Below are 6232 nucleotides of genomic sequence, written 5' to 3' on the forward strand. Positions count from 1 at the left end.
TGTCTTCTCTCTTACAGCCACAAAGTTGCTCCTTTATGCATCCATCACTGCAAACATTTAACTTTATAAATGACAAAAACACAATACATATCTATTAATTTGTTGATGTTGCAGTTGAGCAATGTCAGGCAATTTGAAAAAAAAAAAATTCAGATTTGATATCTTAAACATTTACTTTATGCAGCCGCAAAACTCCAATTCATTGAAATCAGAGATCTTATTTTTATTCATTTTAAGGTGAAAACGGGAACCTTCAAAATAAACAGAACAGATTCAAAAATTAACATTTTTTATGGATAAACTATGGAATAAATTAGGAGCAACAAGCCACAGTTACCTCTGCTTTCTCCTCGAAACATGGAGAAACTGGTCAGCTGATGCACAGATAAGGAGTGATAATACGAATGTTTTATACTAGATAAAAATAGATTATAGTGCTAGAAAGCTTTAAAAACAATAACATCTTTAAAACATTCAAAATAAATACAAATGAATAAGGTCAATTGTGTTAAATGCAAGTTATCAGCTGGATATCAGCACATCAAAAGTAAATATTTTGTTCCTACTAATTAATTTCCCAATAGGTCTTGCTCATTATAAAATACTTTGTATTTTCTCTGCTCTTTTTACTCCCCCAGTCAGGCCAGTCAGCATTAACGATGACTAATGTGGAGGCAGGGACAGTTTGGCAAAACACCCATCCTCATCAGTGAGTAGCAGCCAGTTTTAATTGTATTAATGCTTATTCTTGAAGAAAGGTTGCTTTTCATTTTCCACAAGCGTGAAGCAGACTGCTCTATTACCAGGTTTGTTTTCTGAACAGCTACTGCCAAGACAGAAAAAGACGTACACCCCCACACGTTCCTCCTCCTTTTATGATGTGTTTACTGTCAAAAAACATTCACTGGGGACTGCCAGTCAGGATCTGACATCTGCCAGCAGGACTCAAAGGGCCGTAAATCAATACTCTGAACAGTAAATGACAAGAAATAAGGCCGGCAATACAAGCAGATGACAAGTGTTTGCTCACCTCAGCATCAGCCTTTCTTATAATCTCTCTGCTTTTTAAAAGTGAGCAAGCATATACAACTAAACATTTACACTATGATGCAGATTTCTTTATTTAAGCTGCATTTGGCTTTTAAATAAGCTTTTGCACTAACTGAATTGCTCACCTACTTAAATATAAAGAGCAAAATCTTTGCGTTGGGTCTGTAAGGCTGTAGCTTTAGCCGTGCACTGAAGTGAATGTATCAAAACAGAAATATGAGTGTATGAATGTTTCATGAAGAACTCAGGAGGCTGTTGGTGTGTGACTGAGATAAACTGGATGACATTAAGCTACTGTGCAGCACAGGCAAACCACCACATACCCACTTTACATATCTAATCAGACCTCATTTAGCAGAAGGCGACTCATGAGCTTTGTTTAGTCTTGCTATAATTAAAAACAAACCACTGGATCTAAAAAAAAAAACAAAACAACAACAACAACAATCCTCTGCCAACAATCCAGCAGCAGACGCAGTTAATCCTCCTTATCATGAAAAGAAATCAGCAGGACAGAATCCTCTACCTGCAGACTGTGAGCAGGTTCTTCCTCTCCACCACGGCGCTCCTGCCCGCTCCCCGCTTGCGGCTGAGCGACGCCATCCTCCGGCCCCGGCTGGCGTTTGCGGCGGTGCGGTGACCCACTCTGCTGCCTCAGAACGAGGGCAGGACCAGCGGTGTTCGTCACCACGGAGCCGAAGATGCTCCAGTGGAGAAGAGAGAGCAAGAGGACAACACTGAAAAGACGCGCAGAGCGCCTCCTGTTGGCTCTTTCAAAATAATAGCATCTGAAATTTACCAAATATTTTACTGCTCCTTATTTAGAACTAATAATAATAATAATAATAATAATAATAATAATAATAATAATACACAAACTATTAAGTTTATAAAGCTAAGTAGACTTGGTTTTATGCAGATATTTAGTTCATTGTTTATGTGTAATATACATCAAATATGTTCTTATTTTAATATGGGGTAATGTTTTTTTATACTGGGATCAGTTTTTATTTGTGATTGTCTTAAACTCCATTTTTGAAATGTGTAGAAAGTCCTAGAACGCCATCTAGTGGCTTTAAATAAGAATAACTAAACTCAACCAAGTATCATGTCTGTCCCCTGCTACTCTTTTTATTTTGCTTTCTATTTTAACATGTTCAGCTTATCTTTCAGGAGATCATCGTTATACTACTTACATTTATTTATTTATTTATTCATTCATTCATTCATTCATTCATACATACATTTAAGGAGAGTCCTTTACCCCTTGTGGCTCAATGTAAGAAACATTTTAGAAAAAAAATCATGGTTTTATCTTTGGTTTTATTTATTTATTTATTTATTTTACTATTTTTTACTGTGTCTACCTATTTGTTGATTATCCAAACCTTTCTTCACCCAGTGGATAAAGGGCAGAAATTATTTACTCATTTATTCATTTATTTTTATGCAATATTATTGATTTTATACGGCAAGAAGCTTCTTTTTCAAATGAGTGGATATGTCTTCTTTCTTTCTCTTCAAAACAAATACATATGTTTTGATGGCCATTAAGGGTCAAAGGTGACATTTGACAGAATCCAGAATTATAAACATTTACTTTATGGTACATATTGAAACGAAGTAACCAAAGGTGAGATCAGATAAGATTAGTTAGCATTAGATATTTAATTATGATGTCCAAAGAATTTATTAGGGAATAAAAGTTGAGGGACATTTTGAAGTGCGGCAAATTACTTCCTGTCAGATCATGTGATGTCAGTTTTGGTTACAGAAGCAGTTGTAAGATCTGTCTCCTACTCTACTCGTAGTTGTGAGAGTTTAGCTGCTGTGCTATGTTTTGTGTTGGTTTATATATTTTTGTCCAGAGACTTTTCAGCCAAAATTACAACACTTAATCTGTTGGAATATAAATCTGGCAAATCTTCAAACATATGTTCCAAATTACTTTATATTTTCACTTTTCGGTCGTAGGGTTCATTTTTTAAATGTCCCTCTGAATTCTTTATTTCATTCACATACTTTCTGGCGAGAAGCTGAGTTACAAATAACGCGTTGTATATATGTGTGGCGCCCCCTAATGGATCTTTTGTGACAAGGTTTCCAGTGTCAACATTTCACTTTTCCTCGTTTTTTTTTTTTTACACAAAGGGTTTATTTTTAGTTGCATACTTTCTTTATTTTTGATGATATAGTAACAAATGATCTGATCCTTCAGATCGGATAATTTGCCAAATTGTTGTTGAAACAACATTGGATATTCACAGATATGTATTAATAATAAAGCAATTTAAATATTTGTGTACCCAGCAAAGTTACAGTGGAGCTAAGTTTCCAATTTAATAAATGGCTCCACTGTAAGAGTGTAAAAATAACTCAGGTATTTAAAGCACGGACAGTGCTTCTCTGACAAGACAGTTAGCAGCAGGACCGGAAGGCTAGCGGAAAATATGACAACCACTACAAAGTCTGGATATTTTACTGGTCTACTGCCCGCTGGGATTCGAAACACATGAAAGGTTAGGATATATTCATTTTGTCTTTAGCAAAGTAGTGATCACCGGTCATAAAATGGCACATGTTGTTCGCTAGCAATAGCTTACGAGGAGCAGACATGATTTTATTTAAAAGAAGTAGAGCTGGGACTCGATTAAAATGTTTAATAGATTAATAAATTTGATTGAAAACTATTTATGAACAAAATTTTCAACTTAAAACCCCTTTTTGCTACGACATCATTAAATAATTAGACATATGAGCTCAACAACAAAGACATGTAAAGTTAATTGTGTTACTTGGCTATTCAACCATCAGATTGGTGCAAAGTGCTATCAGACCCATTCAGTTCTCATGTGTTTCTGTTACCTTTGATTATTCATGCAACTTGTTTGGAAAAATAAAAATACAGGAATGTGGACTGTGGGTGCTGACATTAGCGTTTGGTACATCTGCTTCCTGCAACATGTTTTGTTTTAAGATACCATTTTTGACTTGAATAGCTTCAGTGAGGCCAACTCCTTTCAGCACAACTTGCACGCATCAAAAATATTTTCCAGTGTCCCATCAGATGGCCAAGAGAAGCAGCTTTGTTGTACATCGACGTTTGTGGAAGTCGCTTGTGCGTCAGCAAAATGGGTGTACCAGGAATGTGTGAAAACAATGGTTCCGGAATATTTATTGTATGTTTAGAAAAAAAAAATCAATTGTGTTATATAATTAATTAAAATGAACATTTTTAAGTTTTGGGCCTAATGGAAAAGTACAAGTTGTTATATTTTTAAATCTAGTGTAACAATTGTGAGACAAACCTTGCTAACATCATCAGATGCTTCAGTTTTAGGAATGGGCCATAATTATAGCAAGCTACTGTGTGAAACTTATGAAAGATTGTCATGTTTTTGGTGATTATTGGACCCAACATTCAAACCAGGCTGAGGCAGCAACGAGGTATTGAAATGCTTAATGAAAATAATAAAAAGGAACATAAAATCCTGGCAAGAAACAGACAAGGAACAAAAGACACAGAAGGAGTGGCAAGACAGGAAACTGAGCAAGTGAAATAAATCAGCAGTGAGAGACAGAAAATGAGGATCTTTATTACTGAGGAGCTTGATAACAGAGAACAGGTGGCTGATTAGCAACAGGATGCAGCTTAGAGTGGAGACCAAACAGGCAGGCCGAGGGAGAGAAAGAGTGATGGCACAAGAAGAGCAGAGGAAGAGTAACATAAATGCTAACAATAAACAGAAATGAGGAGTAAAATAAAATACAAGATTTAACCAAAGACAGATCTAAACATAAATGAACAATTGAGGAAAGACTGATACAGAGTAAATAAAGTATAACAGACAAAAACCAACAAAGAAAACTGAACACAAATAAACAAGAAAAAAAAATAGAAACACAGAAACACCAATGGGCAATAAAAACTGGTTTTTAAAAGCTGGGGAGGTGATCAGTGGCATGTGAAGCAGGTGAGACATGAACTTTGGTAGCAGAGGGAAGAATGTGACTAGATAATGTCTGAGAGAACAAAATAATTATACTAAAACACTAAGTTGTTTGAGTTCTCACCAATGTGAACTTTTGTCACGACACATTAAAAAAAAAGGGAAATAAAACCATTCCATCATCATTTTGTATTCTCATGTTGTAGTAAAGATTCTGTTTGTGGGTTTAGTTTCAGAACAGTCTGACGTTTTTAGAGCTGGGCCACGCGCTCATGCTCGAATCAAAGTGCTAACAAAACCACAGAACGGAAGATTCTCATGAGCTTGTGACAGGAAGCAAAGGTAAAAAACGTGACCCCGATGTGAACAGGACGACCTTTGTGTCACACTGCAGAACGTCAGTGAAGAAGAGTGTGATTCAACTGTAGGTTACAGCATAAAATGTCCCTCATTTTGTGCCCCCCTTTTGCCTAATTACTGCATGTAAAACTGCTCATCTGTGCTTATAAAAACATAATGTCAAGTATTTGCTTTATGGTGCTTCTTATCTGTGACTCACACAGAGTCAGAGTTTAAGGAGCGATGAAGTTACAACCTTTTAAAGGTAAGAGGATTATGCTTTTTGTGAAGCTGAGATTCTTTTTGATGACTGGTTGAGGATTGACAGTTGAACTTTTGACCTCCACTATGACAACATTACAGTCACGGGTGATTTTAGTGTCATAAACCAAGGGAGACAATAATTGAAGCAATAGCAATGATATGATTGCAATTTTAAAATAGGATATGTGGATCCATTTTATATTATCTTACAAAAAACTGTAAAATGGGTAATAAAATACTGCACAAAGATAGTGCATGATGCTGAATTAGATAAAATACCCTTTTACCTTGTTCCCTTGAGATCATCTTAATCAGTCTGGAATTTAATTGCAGGGCATTGGTAGTTTAACCCTTGTGCGTGCGAGGACTGAGGCAAACGTAGAGGCAAACGTAAAGGACTGAGGCAAACGTAGAGGACTGAGGCAAACGTAGAGGCAAACGTAGAGAACTGACTGTGGCAAACGTAGAGAACTGACTGTGGCAAACGTAGAGGACTGAGGCAAACGTAGAGGACTGACTGTGGCAAACGTAGAGGACTGAGGCAAACGTAGAGGACTGACTGTGGCAAACGTAGAGAATTGAGTGTGGCAAACGTAGAGGACTGACTGTGGCAAACGTGGCGGACTGAC

The sequence above is a fragment of the Poecilia latipinna genome, unplaced genomic scaffold (assembly GCF_001443285.1).
Source record: "Poecilia latipinna isolate Pla-1442-1.1 unplaced genomic scaffold, P_latipinna-1.0 Scaffold3214, whole genome shotgun sequence".
Taxonomy (NCBI): Eukaryota; Metazoa; Chordata; class Actinopteri; order Cyprinodontiformes; family Poeciliidae; genus Poecilia; species Poecilia latipinna.